This window comes from Lactuca virosa, chromosome 2 (genome assembly GCF_052849685.1).
Source record: "Lactuca virosa cultivar CGN04683 chromosome 2, Lactuca_virosa_CGN04683_v6, whole genome shotgun sequence".
Classification (NCBI taxonomy): domain Eukaryota; kingdom Viridiplantae; phylum Streptophyta; class Magnoliopsida; order Asterales; family Asteraceae; genus Lactuca; species Lactuca virosa.
The window spans coordinates 274,092,258-274,115,182 of record NC_136427.1 but is presented as its reverse complement, the minus strand read 5'-3'; the positions used below and the strand labels follow the sequence as shown (position 1 = coordinate 274,115,182).

Here is a 22,925-nt window from a genome sequence, read left to right as displayed (position 1 = left end):
GAACTATTCAAAGCATCAAGGTTCTAAATATAAAAATTCAAAATTAAAAGTTATTTAATTAATTTTTAAGTTATGAACCTAAGAGTTGCATCTTTTTGAAACCTTTCAATTACAAGAGTTAATATTTTCATGAATGAGACTTTTCATATTCCATAACTTGAGGGCAAGTTATGAAACTCTTGAAAACTTTTGAATTCCATAACTTATGGACTTAATTTTGTAATTCCTTCAAACCTTTTAGAATTCCAAAACTTAAAGACAAGTTTTGTAACTCTTCAAAAACATTTAGATCAAATTTTAAACTTATAAAATAACCATTTTATCTTTTACCAATTTGACCTAATGCAACTCTTATAGCAAAATGATTCAAATTTTACAAATAATTAGTTTTTTCACAAAATTAAGTAATTATCTTAAAATTTGACAATCATCATGTTATTGGATGGGGATAACCATTACCATATCAACAAAATCAAATTTTATGAACCAAAACATTTTGTGGTAATGATCCTAATCCAAAACTGGCCAAAAAACCAAAAAAAATTGCCAACTGATGATCCAACTCGTCGAGCCAGGCTATGGACTCGTTGAGTTCATGGTAATATGAGCCAATTCGTCGAGTCCACTCGTGGGACTCGTCGAGTCGAGCAGTCAGATAACAAAAATCATAATATTTCAGCTTTGAAAATTAACTAATGCATCTATATAACAGAAAAAACGCATGGCTCTGATACCACTGTTGGTTTTATGTACTCTAACATCCCTATGGTTCACATACAACACTAATGCTTTGGATCTAAGTCTTCTCTAGTTATACATGCAATAAAAATTATGCAAAACATGAAGCCTACAACTAGCATACAATTGATGTATAAACCACAAAAACTAGTTAGAATATTACCTCTTGTTGTAGCTTGTTGAATTTGGCATTTCAAGAGCTTAGCACCTCAAGTGTGATGCCTCAAACGGTTCACAAGACACCATGAACAATTGGATGAATACGAGAGAGAGGTTTGGAGACACAAAATCGGCTAGGTCTTCCTATTTTCTCATAGGTCCGATTTTTGGCTTAGGGAAATACATATATAGTGTAGAATTCCAAGAGTCATATGAAAACCCTAATTCTTACACTTAGGCCTATGATCTAATAACTCATACAGACTAACTCTTCATGGAAACTTACGTAAACTTAGTCCATCATGGATCAATAGCCCAAACCATATGTATCACTGATTTACATAATCAGTCCCCGTTAATTTAATTAGTCTCTTTTGATCACTAAATTAATTATTGATCAATACTAATTAAATAATATGATTTCTCAATTTAATATATTATACTTATAATACATTAATAAATCACAAATAACCTCTTTCTCAAATATCCATCCTATCAAATTGCCTTGGTGAATGGAACCCGAAATGGACCATGCTACTCTCGGGTCAAGTACATACCAATTACAGTTATAGGCTTAGACCCCTAATCCAACAGATGATGCTCCCCCCTGAACTTCTGAGCTGGAGATATCAACATCGTCTTCGTTCGGAAAGTCAAAGAAGTTAACATCGTCGTCGTTGTTCGTAATAGGATCGAATTCAACACATTGATCCACTGCATCTTGGAATCCTTCAACATTTGATTCAAGAGAGGGAAGACCATTCCCCCCTCAACCTAAGAAGTTTGAATTTGTTCGGAATCAAATGGATAAAAAGTAGGGGTCGGACCAGAAACGTTTTGGAAAATTTGAGCTACAGTTGAGGACGGTCTTGATCGAGATTCTAAATCAAGAGCTGTTTTTGATGGTCCGAACAGGGTTTCAAAGTCAACTTCATGAATAATTTGAGGATTTGGACATCCTAGCGTTGGAGCATCGGACTCCATGATGTGGTTAGTAACATGGGTTGGGCCAGAATTCCGAACATAGTTATCATCAAAGGTGACATCAAAACTTTCTTCAAGAACACGAGTCCGACGATTTAGAAATTGGTATGCTTTTGATTTTGTAGAGTATCCAAGGAAGATTGCTTCATCGGCTTTAGGTTGAAATTTCGTGAGTTGATCATGATTGTTTTTTATAAAGCACCGACAGTTAAAGACATGTAGAAATGAGATACTCAGCTTACGACCATTTGTGGCTTCATACGGTGTCATGTTGAGGCGTCAATTGATGATGCTTCAATTCTGAGTGAATCAGGCAATGGACTCAACTTCAGCCCAAAGATAAAGTGGAAGATTTGCAAAGTTGAGCATCGATCGAGCAGCTTCAACGAGAGTTCTGTTTTTTCTTTCTACCACACCGTTTTATTGAGGAGTGTAGGGAGCTGAGAAATTGTGGTCAATGCCTTTGTCAGAGGGGAATTTTTCAATGGTGACATTGGTGAACTCCGATCCATTATCACTTTGGATCCGTCTTACAGGTAGTTTGACGAGAACTTCAATTCCTTTGATAAAATTGACGAGTTTCGAGGCTGTCTCAGATTTCAGCCTGAGGAAGAAGACCCAAGTGAACCTTGTAAAATCATCCACAATCACAAGAATGTACTTTTTGTAATGCAGACGTTCTACAGTAGAAGGTCTATAAAGATCAATATGAAGGAGTTCTAATGGTTCTGAAATCGATTTTTCAATAACAACAAGATGACGTTTCTTGGATTGCTTCCCACATTCACACGCAGCACACAAATGATCATTTTCAAACTTAAGGAGTAGAAGACCTCTGACCATTTCACCGGAAACAAGATCATTCATATATCAGAAGTTTAAGTGAGTAAGCCTCCAATGCCATAACCAACTGACATGAGGAACGACTTTTGAGAGTAGACAAGGTTGAGGTTTTCCGATGATCATGTTGATGTCAAGAGGATACATATTCTTGTTGCGATTCGATTTGTTGAGACATTCCTTCCGGTTTTTTGTCACGACGTAGATGTGCTTTTTGTAGAACTCAACTCGTCGGTTAGATTCAGTGAGTTGAGCCACACTTATCAAATTATGCTTCAGGTCAACAACATATGCCACATTTGAGACAGGGAAATTGCCATTGGTGAGGATGCCATAACCTCTGATATGAGAGTTGGAGTTGTTGTCATACGTCACATAGCCAACATTTGGTGAGAGTTTAAGATCACGCAAAAAACTTTTTTGCCCCGTCATATGCATGGAACAAGTGCTATCAATATACTATATTGTATCTTGTTCCGAAGCATAGAGTGCCTGCAAAAATTAGTGAATTTGGAGTTTTTAGGCTCCGAGTTAGATTTTGGGACTTGGGCACGGGCTTTGGACTTATGTTGTGACTTTTGAGCAACGGATATATCGGAAGGTTTATTCTGAGATTCTTTTGGAAAGAAGCAGAAAGCCATGGTCTTCTCATTAATCCAGAAATCATATTCAACAACAGGTTGTTTGGAAACAACTTTTCTTGGACTAACAGTTTTTGAAGCTGTAGGAATCACAGTGTCACTTGGAGTTGCAGTTTCTTTTTTGGCATTTTTAACTTTCCACTCAAATTTTTGGTTTAAATCTTTTGAAATTTTTTGAGTAACAGTGTTTTTGGCAACTCGTTCTTTGGTTGCTACTTTTGATGGCACATTTGGTTTGAAAAGCTGTTGTAGTTTGAAAATTGTACCATCAGATTTAGCAATGAACACAGTGGAAACTGTCCGAGAAGAGTTAGTATTGGTGGGATGAGTATCAACAACAATCTTTTTGGGAATGGGACTAACAACTTTGTTTTGAGCCACCAAACTAGGAGGATTAGAAGGCCTCTTAAGGATCTTAACAGGCATAAATGTGTTATGGTTCCTAGTAGATGGGCTCACTGTCCGAGATACTTTCTTCTTAGAATTTTTAATGAATTTGGAGTCATGTCTTGACCTAATTTCCTTTTTTAGAGCATTTTTGGCTTCTACCTTAGGATCGACGACATCTTTCCTATTTAATGATGGTTTCTTCATGGAGTCAGATGATGACTTGGAAGACTGGCCTGCAGATGGGTTGTTAAACATAGGTTTGATTGGCACTAAGGTTGTTTTCGAAATCACTTGAGAATTAGAAACACAAGAGTCAGATGAATAATCTACTAATATTTCTTCTTCTATGTCACTATCAAAAGATACCCAGACAAAATCCGATTTATATGAGTTAGGTCCAGTTGTCGCCGGAATTATTTCCTCAACAACACAATTGTTAGGAGGAATGTGGTTCAGAATTTGAACAACAATATGGGTGATGCTAGGGAAGGGTTCCAAGGTCTGATTCAGGTCCAGGGGTATCAGAGGCGTGGAATCAGGACACTTGGCAACTATTAGTTGAAACTCATGAATCAAAGTTGAAAACCGGTCCGAGGTCTCAGAAAGGGGTGACAATGGTGAGACAGGGGTATCCGAATATGTGTGGTTCAGAACGTCTCCCATAAAATTTAGATCTTGTAACTCCTTCAAGGGATGAGCAATTGATTTCGGAAACTCGCTTCCGAGACCATGTGCTTTGGACCAAGGATGAAGAAAATTATGAGTCATCCATTCAGTGGATTCAAGAATATCTATGACATGACGAAACTTATGGAAAATTTAACGATTTGGTCCCATGACCTGCTGAACGGGTCAAAAAGGACTAAAGTGAATAAATTAGTTGGTTTCTTGGGATTTTCTATTCAAAAAGTTAAAAAGTCGGGACTTTTCTATTCAAAAAATAAAATTTAGGACTTTATTAAAAATTTTCCCAAAATATTGGGACTTTTCTGAAGATTTCCCTTCACCAATGTGCAAATACAAGAAAGAAAACCCTAGACTTTGATACCACCGATGGGTTATGGAGGTTACAAGATCAATGCCATAAGCGGAAAATAATCAAAAAACAATTTCAATTAATTAGGGCACATGCAACCTAGTTTGATGTATGTCTTTCAAGTAAAGCAACATACTATGAAACCTAGGCTACAAAACTTTTCCTATGAACTAACTAACTCATAAGAACAAGAAATACTAATCTTGAAGATTGTTGTTGTAAACAATCTTGAATCCTTACTTGAAAACCTTTGGTAGCAAGCGCCACAAGTGTCGCGTCTCTATTGGTTCACACCCAAACCCTAACAACCAAGGATCTTGAAGAGAGAGAGGTGTAGAGAAAAATTTCGGCCCTAATCCTCTTGGAAGAGTCATGAACGAAATATCAAACCCTTAGGGGTTTATATAAGACTATGTTTGGTAGAGAGAAATAGACTTAAAGAAATGGAATGAATTCCATTTCTCTTGTTTGTCTACAACAAAAAAACAAAGAAACGAGAAAAAACTCAATTCCTATTCCCTTGCTTTCATTCTCTATTTTTGATAGGGAAAAGGTGAGAAATTAAAGTCTGGGAATTAAAAACAAGAGGCGGAGAAATAAAAAAAAAGCAGAGAAATCAAATGAAGAAGGGGAGTTTCTTTCATCTCACATTCACATTCCAAGTTCGAACCCTACCTCCAGCACTCCTTTCATTGACTCTACCGACGACGACGATTGTCCACCCCGGTCTCCATTTAACGACGGCGCATAGCCCTATTTTCCGGCAACGACCAAACTAGGGTTACTTATGTCCATTGTCGCCTGATGAAAAGCTTCCTTGCTAGAAACTCGAAATCTGATTAAACGAGAAGCCGATGTTTTAGGATGATATATTTTGATAATTTCGGTGGTTCACCTTCTCAAAGTTGCTATTGCAGGCAATTTTACATATTAATTGAATGTATTTTGTGATTTGAGAAATTAAAACACTAGATTTTTTTCCACAAGTTCTGATTTTATTTATTGACCGTTAATCAGGTGGCATGATAGAGATTTGAAGCCCTTATGTATTAGCACCGATAAACAGTATACAATGAGATTGTAGTTTCTTTGTTGTCACAAGTTGAAACAGTATTTCATTTTTAAGATGGCAAGAGTAAGTTGTTAGGTTAGATAAACTCGTGGAAGTCGGAACCTGTTTGTTTTAAAGTATGTATTTTAATCTTGTAATATAAGCATGTTAAACTCATTCAGGTCAAAATGGATCCTTTTTATATGACTCATGTTCTTATAGTTTCATAATGTTATTGAGATTTTATTGAGTTTTACCAGATAGCGGTGTTTTATGTTATGTGTTGAAATGATGTTTTTGTTGTGTAGGTTAAGCTAGTATTCAACAATTTTCATTTGTGGAGGTTAAATTAATGTCTATAAATTTCATTCCTTGATGTCCCAAATTAATTGTAATATAAAAATACATAAAACATAAAAATTATGTAATGAAGTTATTTTAAAAAAATATTGTTTAAAAAAACATGGTATAAAATTTAATTTCCATCCCATTGTTTGTTACAACCAAACAAGGGAATTGATTCTAGGTTCATTTCTCAAATGAAATCTTTGTCATACCAAACAATGAAATCATTTTTATTCCTCCGTCTTAATTCTCTTTCTCTGCATTTCCATTCTCAACTTTAATTCTATTTCTCTGTAACAAACGCACCCTAAGAGTCTAGGAAGGTGTTGGATAAGGCAGGTATGTCCAAGATAACCTTAATCCCTTAACTTCCTCACTAAGGCATCTAAGGCACCCTTAGAGACCAAAAGAAACCCTAGAAGGCTTCTAGATTTCATTCCCCCTCTTTATGGGAGGTTCTAGAATTCCTCAATGCTCAACTATTAAACATTGTCACCTTTAGTCCTCCTATTTTTAATTAATCCAATTAATCCCAAAATTAATTCCAATTAATTTATGATTAATTATTAATTAAATAATACTATTTCCATCTAATATATTATTCTCATAATATATTAACAAATTATTTATTTTGATTTCTAATTAATTTATTAACCATATAATAAATTAATAAATCATTCTCTCTCTCTCTTTCTCTCTAAAAGTTATCATATTCAATTGCTAGGTTTGATGACAACCCAAAAGGACTGTGCTACCATCAATTCAAGTTAATACCAATTATACTTATGGGCTTAGACACCTAATCCAACAATATATTGCTAAGGAATCCCCTAAGCATTATTGTGTATGATCCTTAGGATAGGTCCCTTGAATTAGATGTCTTAGGGACAGAAAGTTAAGATAACAAGAATGGGTAATCGGGTTGAATGATTTGATGAAAATATATAATTAAAAGAATTTAATTACTATGGGTTGAAAACCCTATGTGCTCACCAGGATCCCAAGCCTGACCCACTAAGTTTATTGTATTATAGGTAGTGGCACGAGAGCACATGTGTGACGATTAGATGAGAGATTTATGGATTATAGGCTAGTAGAATAATAGATGTTTGTAAGGCATGTATTATTTCCGTTTATGCTTATGTAATGTATTGACGATGACATCCTAACGTTTTTAATATAAATAAGATACATTTCTTCGGAAATGCTTTGATAATATCTTTATCATATTTTTGGAAACAAATTCCACAATATTATTCTTCAAAGAAAAAAGATACTCTCGTTTTAAATAAACATAAATAAATCAGTATTTTCTATCCGTTAAATTGAGGATGTCACAGTTGCTATCAGAGCATTAGTTTAAGCGAACTAGGAATTTGTAGGATCTCTAGATTTAAACTTAGAATTCTAAGCGATGATTGTGAGATGCGTGTCTGCTATATTTAAGAAGCATGCCTGAATAGACACGAGCACTAGCTTATTTTAGGGAAGATGCCTAAATTGCTTTGATACTTTATACACTTTGATGCTATTATTTGATCGGATCTATGGTCTATTGTCGTCCGCATAGGGAAATTTTATGTGTTTAGGTTTCTAAACATTTAACTACGATATTAGAATTGGCATATAACTTTTGGAGTAATAAGGAGATTTATAAGTCTATCATATAGCTTTCCATATCTTATTTCTCGTCAATGTACACTGAACGTATGCTTTGGTGTATAGAACGTCATGGGAAGAACACACAGCGGATTAGGAAACGCAAACGGGAACCAACATCCTGAGTAACATGTGGTTGGGCATGCATCAGTCGTTTCCCTTGCACCTGAACCTATCACGTTGGTAATGATACAAGCGGTGTTGGATTGTCAGGTGGAAGAGACAAGACGTCTACTTCAACATAATAGGGATGAACCTACTGTGCGTGTTGTGTAACCTGAACTGAATGAAGAACAGTCGGAGATGGGAAACTACAGAAGGACTGTTAGTCGAGCGGAACCTCAACTGATTAGGAGAGATGACCCTGAGGAACGAAATAAAGAAAATGGTTGCAAGTATAAGGAATTTTTGGCAGCCAAACCACCCACCCTATCTGAAAACCCCACGCCTATACAAGTTATGAACTGGATCTCCGAAATGGAGAAGGTATTCAACAGTTGTGACTGCAACAACAAACATAAGATAATTTTCACTGTCAGACAAATGAAGATAGGAGTGTTGAGCTAGTGGAATTTATAACAATTTGTCAGATTTTGGCGGTCAAACCGCTATGTATTAAAGACCAAATGTGTGTAATTTCATGTTTATAATGTATATTAAAAATATTATATTCATAATTACTTTCAGAATGTCTTAAACTGCTCAACAAACCGTTTACCGTTGATGATCGAATTGAAAATCACCAAAAATTAATTCTAGTTGTGACATTTAAAATAATTTGTTGCATCAAGTATACCTAGGACTAATTTATGACAAATTAGAAAAGATTATGTTCTCCTGATTTTCGTAGATATAAAGAACGTCGAAAACAGAGATCGAATGGGGAAATTACGTCTCTTCCAAGTCATAAAATCAGTATTTATCTGATTTTTTCTGAAACGAACTATGCACTGCTTCATTTGGGATAACTACGAACCTCGTAAAATGTTAGTGAGCACGTTTTTGAACTCAGACTATGGTCTATTACTTTATTTCATTTTTATGACATTTTTAATTTTGGCCAAAATCAGATTTGTAAAATTTGTCGAATTAGATCAAATTAATCACGAAACTTTAAACGTCATTTTTCGGAGTTCCGTATACCGGAATTGAATTTCTTCTATATTTTTGAAATCACCTTGAACGGAACAATAAACAGGAACTTTTAGAAATTTATATCACGAAATATATTATACAAATTTATTACCCAAAAATATCACCCAAAAGTCACCATAGCACTTCTAATAATCCTTTTAATAATAGAGGATTGCTGAAAAAGAAAGTCATCACATTTTTTTTCACTCTCTCATTCTACCCTTATCTCTCCCCCATTTCTTCTTCATTGAACTGCCAAGACACACCCACCAGAGGTGGGTGGTCCTTCGATCACCGGAATAAGGGAAATAGCCCCTCTCCTTGTTTTCCCATCGACATCGAACAACCAAACACCCCATTGAGTTGCTGAGAAACACCACCCAAATACCCCCTCGATCGAAGACTGTTGCTATCCATCGGCGACCAGTCTTTTAACCGCTCCTGTTCGTTTTCCTTACTGATCAGACGAAGACGATGACCAATCGAAGCTGAAGGTGCGCCAGAGATCGGTCTCTCCCCTACTCATTGCTGCTTCCTTTTCATGTCGATCCAACCATTCTCCTTCCATTTTGTGTTTAAAACCGGCGACTAAAGGAAGAAACAACAAGGGAGCCGCCGAAGCAGCACCCTCACCGCCGCAGACAACAGCGACAGCCACTAGAAAACCATCTTCTTCTTCTTCTTTTTTCCTGCCGATCGGAGCTACTAAAGTCTAAACCTTCCTAAATGTTAAATTTCGATTCCGTTCTTCTTCCCCTTGGTTGCTGTTGCCGGTGACGATAATCAAACCCACAAAAGGGTTGTCGGAGATCAACCTCTCTACCCCTCCTCACCGAGTTCGTTCTTCTGCTGCCTTCGATAGTATTTCTTCATCGATCAGATGATAAAGAAACCCCATTTCGTTTGTGTTTGTGTGCTGGACCAATTCAGCCCTTCATTTGTATTATAAGACCAAAAGCAGTCCCTCACTTCTATTAATTGATAAACATCAGCCCATTGGTTCAAGTTATTTTAGATCAGCCCCCACTTTTGTACTAATTTAACCAAACAGCCCTTCGGTTGTATTAATCAATCAAAACCTATCCCATTTGTTCAAGTACTTACAAATCAGACCCCATTTGTTTAGATTATAACCAAATCAGCCTTATATCTATTTTATAAGATTAAAAACAACCCTTTTGATTTAAATCATTACAAAAACCATCCTTTTTGTGTAAAATGTTAGAAAATAGTCCCGAAAGTGTTTCAAGGTTCAAGAATGGTTAATTTGCGGGTTCTCATGTCAAGCTTCACGAAACGAACCTAGATCGAGCTCAAACTTCAAGGGTGAGTTTCTACGGCCCCTCTTTTACGGTTTTCATATTTGGGGGAATATACATGCGTGTCTATTAAAGTTTTGATGATTTTCAAGTTTTATATACAAAATAACATCACACTTTATTATTGGTCAAAAGTTTATGAAATAGCAATCTAAAAATGTGATAAATCACCAATAAAACTATTAAGTTAAAGTAGATTATTAAAAGAGGATATATTTATACTTTACGTGAAATATAAATATAATTATTAAGAAAAATCACAAGATTTTAAGTAAATTGCTATAATAACACAAGTTGATATTATAAGTCACAAAAATGATGATTTTATATTTATAAGTTAAAGTATTTCATGGAAGCATGAAAAGATATAATATGACCAAAAATATTATCCGCGTATAAAATGAAAGTAGATTGTCATATTTGGTAGAAAAGTCAAATTTATGAAATCTTATGATTAACAATTAAGGTTACCGGAAAACTTTTAATATATATAAGTTATGTAAAAATGAATGTAAAATTTATTAATATATTTTTATATTAATTATAAAAATATAACTCATTTTTTACTAAGTTATGAGTTTCTATTGCAATAAATAACATGATCGACTTAAAGACTTAAGAGTCATTATTTGCGAAATATTGTACTGTATTGACCACGTGAATTATAAATATCATGGAAATTGTTGGTTTCACATTGGTTGAAACCTGAAAATTTTTATAAAGGCATTCGTTATGCTGCCAAATTTCGTCATAAGAGACAGCAAAATTTGGAAATCCTTTAAGTCTTATGAATCTTAAATACTAAAAGACTCCAATCAAAGATTATTCCAGAACAAAAAAATTATAAGTATTCAACAATCTTATAACGGGAGGTTTAGGACTAGGATGCCTAGACACATTGTTAGGATCCAACACTCCAGGGTCTCCCTGTAGGTGCCACGTTGTTTCTAAATCCATATGAGTTAGTTTCGTTTCCTAAGACATTTGGGCTATGTTGTTGGGTTTACTAAGACTGTGTGTCTTGGTGAAAACCCTCTATTTTTATAACTGTTAATCCATGAGGAACGAAGAACGATAGGTATAAGATTCATATTATTGGACTTATATGGTTCGACCGGCCGCCTGGAGTTGCTAGCTACAACCGTCGTCTCACGAGATGATATAGGCATTGAAATTCAGTTTTATTTATTCCATTACATATTAAAACGTTGAGAATGACTATCAGTTACAACATCCCAAAAATATAGCCCAAAATTTTTGTTTTTATTCATTAGTAAAAACCATCAATATCATCCATCAGATAAAAGTCATAAACCATGTATCTCAAAATATCATAATATCTGTGAATGTAACAAATCATATGTCAAAATCAGAGTAATTCCTCCCAGGCCAAAAACTGTGGTATGTGCCATGCAGTCATCCTGAGCTCTTCCCCTTGCTAGTGGAAGTACCTGAAACCAAAACTGAAAACTGTAAGCACGAAGCTTAGTGAGTCTCCCCAATTACCACATACCATACACACATCACATAAACATATCTTGGGCCCCGCCCCTGCTACATCGAGTTAGGCTCGACATCGGCTTTCCCGGCATCGGGCCCCGCCCAGCATCGAACCTTATTCGGCATCGGGCCCCGCCCGACATCGAGCACATCTCGGAATACATGTGCACACAATCAAATAATAAACATAAACCTAAGCATATATCATTAACATTTAAACATTCCTCCCCCACCCCCAGCATCGTACCGTAATCCGGAAGCATACTAACATTCCTCGGGATCGCCCTGGCATCGAACCGAAGTCCGAAAACATACATGTACAACACATGCAAGAATCACAATGACATCAAGCATACAAGCATTCCTCGGGACCGCCCCGACATCAGATCAAAATCCGGAAAAGCATATAAACCTACATCGGGCCCCGCCCGAAATCGGACCGTAGTCCGGAACTACTACTAACTAAACGGGCCGGCCTTGGTGCCTTAGACCCGTTCCTACTGGAGGAAACTCACCTCGTATGCTAGCTGTGAAATCTCGTGTCTGAAGGCTGCTCCAACGACTCCCCGGCTATCAATTTCACAATAACACTTAATCAAAATATGATAATCCTTCTTAGGGTAAAATGACCATTTTACCCCTGGTCAAAGTCAACGTCCTGGTCAAAGTCAAAGTCAAGGTCAACTCCTAGTCGACTCAACTCTTCGAGTTACCTTCTAACTCGACGAGTTCATATACTATTCAGACTCGTGATCAACCGATTCAACTCGTCGAGTCCCTTCACAGACTCGTCGAGCTCTACCTGGCATAGGATCGGGACAACCTGAGTCAACTCGTCGAGTCCCTTTCTGGACTCGCCGAGTTCCCCTGTCTGTTTGGGCTATCTTAATGGATTAAGCCCTATACTTCAGATCCAAGCTTCATACTTCGCAAAAACCCTTAAAATGTCCTTTTAAGGGTAAAGTTTCTAACTTTACCCATTAATACCTATTCTTAAAGGGTTTAGCTCAAACCTTAATTCCTTGGGACCTAGAACTTGGTCCTTATGTCATCCATACACCCAACTAAAGCTTACAACCTCATATCTAAACCCCTAACACTACTTGGACACGTAAAGTTCCCACCTTTTTCCACATGCATGGCCTTTTGGGACTAAAAAGGCCAATATGACACTCCATGGCTTGCATGGGGGCTCCAATGGCATAAAGTTTGCACCTTTATGTCATATCAGCCCCTCTAAGTCCTAGATCTGGAAGAATACCCACTTGAGTCGATCATTCTCCAAAAGCTATCATTCTTGGGCCAAAAACCCTCATAAAGATGGACATAAAGAGATCTAATGAACTAATAACCAAGATAGAAACTTGATTACCAAAAATGTAGCAAATGGTGTGTAGTTTCTAAATCTACTCTTCCCTTCTAGAGCCATCTATCTTCTTCTTCTTCCACAAGCTTCAAAAGTACACAAAGATCACTCAAAATAGCTAACACTCTCAAATAAAGCTCTAGGGTTTCGTGGATTAGGGTTTAGGACATGGAGGCTGGAAATGAGGCCAAGGGGTGGGGGTTAAGGAGCTTAAATAGGGTGCAAAACCCCGAAATTAGGGTTTCACTTTGACCGCTCTACTCTCCGAGTCGAGGGCTCTTGACTCGTCGAGTAGGTAGCTTGAACCCCGCGTATAATCTGTCCTCTACTCGACGAGTTAGGGCCACCAACTCGTCGAGTTACCTTTTCAAAATAAATACATTAATGAGTTAAATGCATACCAGGAACCAGGCGTTACATCAGTACACTCGATTATGGAGCTAGTGTTGTAGTGTAGTGTCATAGTTCGGTTGTGGGCTGACATACAATCTTTATTTATTCTACTATATATTAAAACGTTGAGGACGACTATCAATACACTCGATTGGGAATACGTGGACTGTTTTTAAGCTAACTAAAGGAAAGAAACCAATCTCATACAGATGGGTATACAAAATAAAGTTCAAAGCTAATGGTTCTATTGAGAGGTATAAGGCACGCCTAGTAGCAAAATGGCTTTACTCAAAAGGAAAGGGTGAACTACCATGAAACTTTCTCTCCATTGGTGAAATTTAATACCATTAGGTGTATTGTTTCTGTTGCGGTGAAAAATGGATAGCAAATTCAACAATTCGATGTAAACAATGCATTTTTCATGGTGACTTGCACGAAGATGTTTACAAGAAAGTGCCTATTAGATTAACAATTGATTCACCTTCGTTGGTTTGTAAACTCAACAAATCCATGTATGGGTTAAAACATACATCAAGACAATGGTATGCTAAATTGATAAATGCTCTACAATCAAGAGGTTATCATCATTCTCCAAACGATTATTCATTGGTCTTAAAGAAAGATAGCAATTCAATTGTTATCATTGTTGTATATGTGGATGATATTCTGATCACGGATGATAATCTTGTTGAAATAACATCACTAGAGAAGTTTTTAAATGACACATTTCTAACAAAGGATTTGGGAAGCATTGGGTATTTTCTGAGGTTAGAGTTCAATAAAACCAATGGAGGAATGGTCATTCATCAACATAAGTATATTCGTGAACTTTGTAACGCCCGATCGTGGTATGTATTTAATTCATAATTTATTCATTTTTGTATAGAAACTCGACGAGTTGGAGGCCACAAACTCATTGAGTAGAGATGGATTGGGACGCGGGTTAAGAAGTCTACTTACCGAGTAGGACTGGCATAATGAAACCCTAATTTTTAGGGTTTTGCACTCTATTTAAACACCTTAACCACTATAAGCTGGCCTCATTTACAGCCTCCATTGTCCCAAACCCTAGCTACGAAACCCTAATTCACTTTTGAGAGTTTTGAGCCATTTTTGTGCATTCTTTGTGATTTTGAAGAAGAAGATACTTGAAGAAGGAGCAAGGATGTGTAGGAGGATAGTAGATCCAAAAGTTGAGCTTCATTTCTAGTTCATCTAAGGTATAAAGCTCCTATCTTTTCTATAGTATGTTTAGATCTAGTTTTAGGATGTTCTCTCCATGTTTTGATCTGAGTATGTTAGTTTTGGGGACTTGGACGTCCAATGTGGGAAAACCCTTCAGATCTAGGGTATTTATGGGACTTCATGGCATAAAGGTGCCAACGTTATGGCCATGGAGGTCACATGCAACTTGTAGACCATCTTTTTGGCCTTTTGAACCAAGTGGACCATGCATGCAAGTAAAGATAGGAACTTTACGTGACCAAACTGTCCCTAGAGTCCACATCTATGACCCTTTGGCTTATCTTGAAGTTTTGATGGCTTTTGGAGTCGGATCTAAGCCATTTTGAGTTAGGGTTAGAGCTCATTTCTTATAGGATAGGTCTTAGTGGGTAAAGTCGTAAACTTTACCCTCTTAGATGTGTATTCGACCCAGATTTGGAATACGGGACTTAGATTCAAAGAATAATGGCTTAATACATTAAGAAAGCTTAACAGACTGAAGAACTCGACGAGTTCAAGGATGGACTCGACGGGTTGATTGGAGAAGTCCCGATTCTGTTGATAGGGAGGAACTCGACGAGTTCATGAAAGAACTCGATGAGTTGGGTCGCGATTTCAGGGTTTTATGATTTATGGAACTCGGCGAGTTGAAGGGCCAACTCGGCGAGTTGAGTCAACTTGGAATGTTGACTTTGACCATAATGTTGACTTTGACTTTGACCAAAGTTGACCCTTAAGGGGTCATGAGTATGAAAGGGTAATAAAAGAAAATATTTTATGTGTAGGAGTTTGAGTGGGGTTGATTTCAGAGCCGATGACTGTTCAGCTACTTTACAACATTTGAGGTGAGTTAACTTCCAGTAGAAGTGGGTCGAAGGCACCAATGTTGGCCCACTAGTAGCTGTCTATAATAAAGATGATTGTCTTTGTGATAATTGTCTAGTATGCCACTATCTGTTATGCTTTATGTGCTAGTATGCTATGTTATTATGTGATAGTGGTAGGAGGGGTGGAATAGACCCCGTTACCAGTCGAAAGGACCAAAGGGGTAGGCCAGCACCCAGATATGCTAGGCAGTATGTGACTTATGTGTTTATGTACTAGGATGATATGTGTTAGTAATAGTGGTGAAATAGTCACTGTTACCGGTTGAAAGAGACCGAAGGGGTAGGCTAGCACCCAGATATGCTAGGCAGTTACCCCGTTGAAAGAGACCGAATGGGTAGGCCAACACCCTGATATGCTAGGCAGTTACCGGTTGAAAGAGATCGAAGGGGTAGGCCAGCACTCGAATATGCTAGGCAGTATGTTATTATATGGTATGTGGTATGATGGGGGAACTCACTAAGCTTTGTGCTTACAGTTTTCATTTTTTGTTTCTGGTACTTCCTCTTCGAAGGGAAAGGAGCCGACATGATCGCAGCGCATCACACTACATTTTCCGCACATGAGATCTTTGGGAGTTATACTCTAATGTTGTTTTATCATGACATGTTTTGACTATTGATACATTAGTTTTGATATGAGTTGATACTATGGATGTTTTTAGACAAATGGTTTTATAATTAATAAATAAAAAATGAAATTTTTGGTCTTGAATTTTGGGATGTTACAAGTTGGTATCAGAGCCTTGGTTTGAGGGATTCGGACACACCTTCGGGGGATGTCTGGACTCAAATCGAGGGTTTTAGAAATTTTTACAATGAAAACAATTTTTCTAAAAATTAAAATTAAGGGTTTTTGAGAAAGAACAAGGAGTGTGATGTGTGCTATCGGCCGAGCTCAAGTAAGTTTCCCCAAGATACCATACATGTTTGCTACGATATATGATATGATTATGAGAATTGCATGTTAGAATAGGGCTAAGGATCTAGGTAGGATGCCTTATATACCTAATGTATGTGTATAAGAATTACATGATTAGGGCTAAGGATCTAGGAAGATGCCTTATGTGCCTGTTGTATGTGCTTATTGAACTGCATGATAGTACTGATTAGTCAGTGATATGATGGCCTGATTAGGATATGCTTGGTTTTGGTTACTCAATGCCCGAATTATGCTTGCTTTGTGCTTTTTGGAGTCCTAGTTATCTTTAATTAGCTAGTAAACGAATACGTTAAGTTACATATTACGATGACTAAATAATTTCAGAAGGTTAGGTTTAGCCCTATTTCGCAGCTCTTGTTTGAGTCTAACCGTTGTAGGGTAGGACTTCTCATTCGAAGAATTATCTGGTCTTAGTAATATGTAATGGTATTCGTGAGCTAGTTAGGGAGAGATAGCAGGGACTTCTTATGCAGCTGATGGTGGAGAGTGGGTCAGAGATTTCCCTAGAGTAAGCCTAGGATGAGATTAGCACGGAGAACAATAGTAGTGAAAGGGACTTGATGAGGTCAAAGCAATCCTTGAAGAAAGTACGGATAGATGTAGAAGGTAGTATGGGCCCATACTACTGAAAGTAGAGGATCCGTACTCGAATCAAGGAGAGCTGAGATTAAACCAGGCCCCGCCCACACTCCGCTGTCTAGGAGACTCGGGCCCCGCCCACACTCTGCTGTCTAGGAGATTCGGGTCTCGCCCACACTCCGCTACTAACATGCATACAAGTATCACACTGACAACAAGTATATTTATTCCTAATAAGCAGTCACATATATATATATATATATACTCAAATAATACTACGAGATTCGGGCCCCGCCCACACTCGACTACTATGAGATTCGGGCCCCGCCCACACTCGAATAATAATGAGATACGGGCCCCGCACACACTCACATACATAAACAACACATACAAGTATCACATAGACAACAAGTGTAGCAATCCAACAATTTGACTGATATCTATACTCTGAGAATAATGAGATTTGGGCCCCACCCACACTCAGTTGTTAACATATCACATATACAGGACGACCTTGGTGCCTTAGACCCGTTCCTACTGAAGGAAACTCACATCGCACTGCTGAAGTCCCACGAATAAATCCCGGGCTGGTGGCTGACAGATCTCCATGCTGTCAACATCAAAACAAAACCCAATTAACTATTTGTGCTTCTAATACATAACTCTAAAATTCCCACTTAGGGTAAAAGGACCATTTTACCCCTAACCTAGCTTGGTCCAAGATTAAGGCCCAAACTCATACTCTGAATGCCCAAAAGTCAAATAATCAACCAAGGCCCAACTATGGCCCAATTTTCCAAATTGGGCCCAAACCCCTCACATGGTCTTACCTTGAGGCCCAACCATTTATTCTAGTCCGAACACTTGGCAATCCAATGGTCCACTAACTCATAATCATCAAGGCCCAGTTATGGCCCATCTATGGCCCAATTAGGCCCAAACCTGTCCAATGGGCCTTATCCTAAAGCCCAATCCAAGTATTCTACTTCATATACTTGTTAATAGTTGGCCCATCAAGAGTCCACACATCTAGGCCCGACAGAAAGGCCTTACTCAAAACCCAACACAATTAGGGTTTTCACATGAAATGACAATTAGGGTTAATTAGAAACACTTAACCCATTAAGGACTTAATCCATTAAGTCCATCAATCTACTATGTCAATCATACAGTGTAATTAGGCATAATTCAAATTTCAATTCCAATGGCCCATAACGCGGGTCCCGATAGGTCCAAACCAACAAACCCAAAATTAGGGTTTTCTAAACCCTAATTAGGGTTTCTAACTTGGGTCTCCTCCTGAGACGCTTCAATATAAGCACTGATCTGGTTCCCTCTTCCCAATGTGCTCCAATTCAATATTGTTGGATTTAGTTCTAAGCCCATAACTATAATTGCTATGTACTTGACCCGAGAGTAGCATGGTTCATTTGGGTTGCATGGCACCAAAACAATTTGAAGGATGGACAATTGAGAAGAGCTTATCTATGATTTATTAATATATTATAAGTTCTAATATATTAATATGAAATCATATTATTTAATTAGTATTGATCAAGATTTAGTTTGGAATTAATTTTGTGATCAAAAGAGACTAATTAAATATATGGGGATTGATTGTGTAAATCATTCATTCTTATAAAGTGAGCTCATGATCCATAGTTCTTTATGTTGGGCTAAACCCATGTGGTGACCCATGGATACTCCATGGAGGTTAAAAACCATGGAGCCTAAGGAATGTGGAAAGTCATGCACATTAGGGTTTGCATAGTGTAACCCTAGTTGTATCACACTATATAAGAAACCTTATGGCTACCAAAATCGGCACTTAAGTGAGATACAAGAGGGCTAGCCGATTTTGTGTGTGCAAGACAATCTCTTCTCAAGTCCTCCATTGTTGGTGGTGTTGTGTGAAGCATTTGAGGCATCACACTTGGGGTGCTAGGCTCTTAAAGGCTTAAGGTTTCAAAGCTACAACAAAGGTAAGTCATCTAACTAGATTTTTGTAGTGTATATACTCCATAGTATGCTAGTTAGGATGATGCCTTGGAAAATTGAAAGTTTGCATGTATAATAGAGAAAACATAGATCCAAGGCATCTAGGGTTGCATGTACACCATAGCAGTGTTAGAATGCTCAAAACCCTTCAGTGGTATCCGAGCCAGGTTTGTTTTCCATTATACTTGATGCTACTTGTTTTCAAAGCTTGGAAAAATCGATTTTCTGCTTTCTGGATAGTGAACTCGCTGAGTCCACTGACAGACTCGCCGAGTCCACCCTAAAAACTAACCAACTCGCCGAGTCAGTTCATGCACTCGACGAGTTGGTGCTCCAGAATGCAGAATTTCGAGTTTTAAAGCCAAAATTGGACTAGAATCATTACCGTAAACTGTTTTTGAACAAATAATCCTGTTTTTGATGTGGTAATGATTGTGCTTATCCAATTTCAAAGATAATTGTCAAAGTTTCATGTTTTGTATTAGTTTATATGATTAGGCTAATTTCATGAAATTTGTTTGATATGAATTATCTTGTTCATATGAGTTTAATTGAATCATGTATGAATTATTTGATTATTGTGTTAATTAAAATAATTGGTTAAATGCTTTTAATGGACTCCATAACTTGTCCTCAAGTTATGGAAGATGAAAGATTTTTCTTTTAAGAGATCATTAAACTCATATGTTATGGAAATGAAAAGTTTTGACATGTTTCAAAACTTTCCCTCAAGTTTTGGAATTTGTAAAGTTACACTTTTGCATACTTTAATTCCAAACCTTAGAATTTTAAAAGTTTAAAATTCAACCATTATACTTTATAGTATTATAAGTTTAATAATATATATATATATATATATATATATATATATATATAGATATATAGATATATATATAAGATCAAGTCAGTCTTACTGTTAGTAGGCCTCATTCATGAAACCGGTCTATAAGGGGGTATAACGTACTGCCTATAAAATGGCAGTTTAATGGGTGTCCACTCTCACCCACCGCTTCCTTGACTAGTGGAGGGTCATTAGCCGAACGGGTAGGATAGGACTATAATTCTCATTAAGTATAATGATAGTAATAAAGTAACTAAACCTTTTATAAATTCCCAATCTTAGTTACTTTAGGAAAATGTGAAATTGATGTTAATCCATGAAAATTGCACTTTGCACCTTGCCAAGTCGTTAATGGAGCGTGTGTGGTTAACCGGCACATTAACTTGGACTAGTAAGGGTGGTAAAGGGTGGCTCAATGTTTATCATAAGATCAATGGAGCGTGTGTGGTTAACCGGCACATTGAATGGGTGATAAAGTCGAGAGTACCAAGCATATTTTGCATGGTTATTCACACCTTGTTTGTGATCCTCGGTATCCCAGTCACAAACCTGAAGGGCATAATCGAGATTTAAACATGTCATTGAATTGTTCAATGAATGTCAGAGGATCTAGGAATTTCAATCCAATTAAAACTTAATAACAATTTCGTTTTTCATGGTGGAAATTGGTAAATCGTCATTTACCTACCTTCAAATATTTTGCAAGTTAGATTACAACATCCCGCTTCTAATTTGTAAAATATTGTGTTGGGTCCTAGCCTTAATATTTCATTTTGGGTGTTATATTGAGGACTCTTTGTCTAATCTAAACTTTGTCTTTGTTTCTTTTCAGATGTCTTCCAACACTGCTTCTGGCTCAAACCCTACTGGCTCCTTTTCTCTCATGAACTTGTGTGGGAGAGTCATCTTCGATGGTTCCAACTTCAATGATTGGATTAGGAACATCAGGATGGTCACTCGCTATGAGGACAAGGAATATGTCCTTGACAAGGAGCTTATGGAAATCGATGAGTCTTCTGCTACTCCTAAGGAGATCGCTGAGTGTAGGACTCATGAGAAGATGTCACCAAGGTGTCTTGTATCATGTTGGCCACCATGACAACTGAACTCCAAAAGTCCTATGAGGACTTCTACCTTTTTTAGATGCATGAGGACCTGATGGAAAGATACCATCAGAGTGCTCGTCAAGAGAGGTATGCAATCATCTCTTCCATGATAACAACTAAGATGAAGGATGGTGAACCCATCACGGGCCACTTGCAGAAAATGCAAAGGTTTGTGGACCGATTGCTAAAGTTGAATGTGAACTTTTTTGAGGAGCTGGCTATAGATATCATTCTACACTCCTTTCCTCCATGTTATGACCAGTTCCGCATGACCTATCATATGAACAATGAGGATGTCACACTTAGCAAACTTCAAGGGCTTTTGAGGACTGTCGAAAGTGGTCTCAAAGGTAAAATTGTTGTTTCTACTCCTACCGCAAATGCCGTTGTTCTGGCAATTGGACAAGGGAAAGGGAAGAAGAGGAAGGCTCCCTCAAAGAGCCGTAAGGGAAAGTCTCTTGATGGATCCTCTTCAAGTGGGACCAAGGCTAGTTCTGCTGCTCCTTCTTCCATTCCTAAGGAAGCAGAGTGTTTCTACTATCATGAAAAAGGGAACTAGAAGCGAAGCTGCCCCAAATACTTGCAGGATGTCAAGGATAGGAACTTTAAACCCGCCCATGCAGGTATTTATACTATTTTATCTAAAAACTCATCACATTCTAACTCTTGGGTTCTTGGCACAGGTTGTGGATTTCACATTTGTTCTGATGTGCAGGGCCTAAAAGGAAGTGAGGATGTGGAGCACCGGAAGATAAACTTGATCATGGGTAATAGGAAGGTTTCACCTGTCACCAAGATTGGAGTTTACTCTTTATTGCTTAGTAGTGGGTTGGAAATAGATTTGAATAATTGTTGCTACTCATCTGATATGGCGAGAAATATTATTTCCTTTCATGGTTTGTACAAACAAGGTTATAGTTTTTCATTTGATAATGAAACTGGTGCTATAAATGCTTATTATAATGGTGTTTTTTTTATTTTAAAGCATTACCTTGTAATGGTGTATATGAAACTATGAATGTTGTAGACAACTTAGGAAATAATGTGTTGCATATCGATTCTTCCAATGAATTGGATAAAGCATGCTTATGGCACTGTCGACTTGGACATGTCAACAAGAAGCGCATAGGCCAACTCCAAAAGGCTAGAATTTTGGAGTCATTCGACTTAAAGTCGGATGACACTTGGGAATCTTGTTTACTTAGAAAGATGACTAAATCACCCTTCATTGGTACTTGTGAAAGGGGTGAAGGTTTGTTGGATCTCATACACACCGATGTGTGTGGGCCCTTTAGAACCGCCACAAGGGATGTTAACCGCTTCTATGTGACTTTTACTGATGATTACAGCAGATATGGCTATGTCTACTTAATCAAGCATAAGTCAGAAACCTTTGAGAAATTCAAAGAGTTTAAACAAGAAGTGGAGAATCAGCTGGGCAGGAAGATAAAGATGTTGCGATCCTATCGGGGTGGTGAGTATCTTAGTATCGAGTTCATTGACTATCTTAAGGAATGTGGGATTGTTTCACAATTGACGCCTCCTAGAACACCACAGCTTAATGGTGTGGCTGAGAGGCGCAATCGAACCTTGTTGGACAAGGTTCGTTCCATGATGAGTCGAGCTTCGTTACCTATCTCATTCTGGGGGTATACCTTAGAGACCGCCGCCCATATCCTTAATCTAGTCCCAACTAAGAAGGGTGCCAAAACACCTCACGAGATGTGGACATGGAAAGCTCCCTCGTTAGACCACCTCAAGGTTTGGGGTTGCGAGGCTTTCGTGAGGCGTGAGA

The 22,925-nt window shown here is 37.6% G+C and overlaps 1 long non-coding RNA gene across 1 annotated transcript; it reads left to right on the top strand.

Annotated features, from left to right (window-relative positions):
- Positions 1-9,095: 9,095 nt before the first annotated feature.
- On the top strand, positions 9,096-22,093 carry LOC145161115 (uncharacterized). Its single transcript, XR_013738363.1, has 3 exons — positions 9,096-10,303; positions 20,857-21,753; positions 21,846-22,093. It is a non-coding gene; the product is annotated as an uncharacterized LOC145161115 (long non-coding RNA).
- Positions 22,094-22,925: the final 832 nt, after the last annotated feature.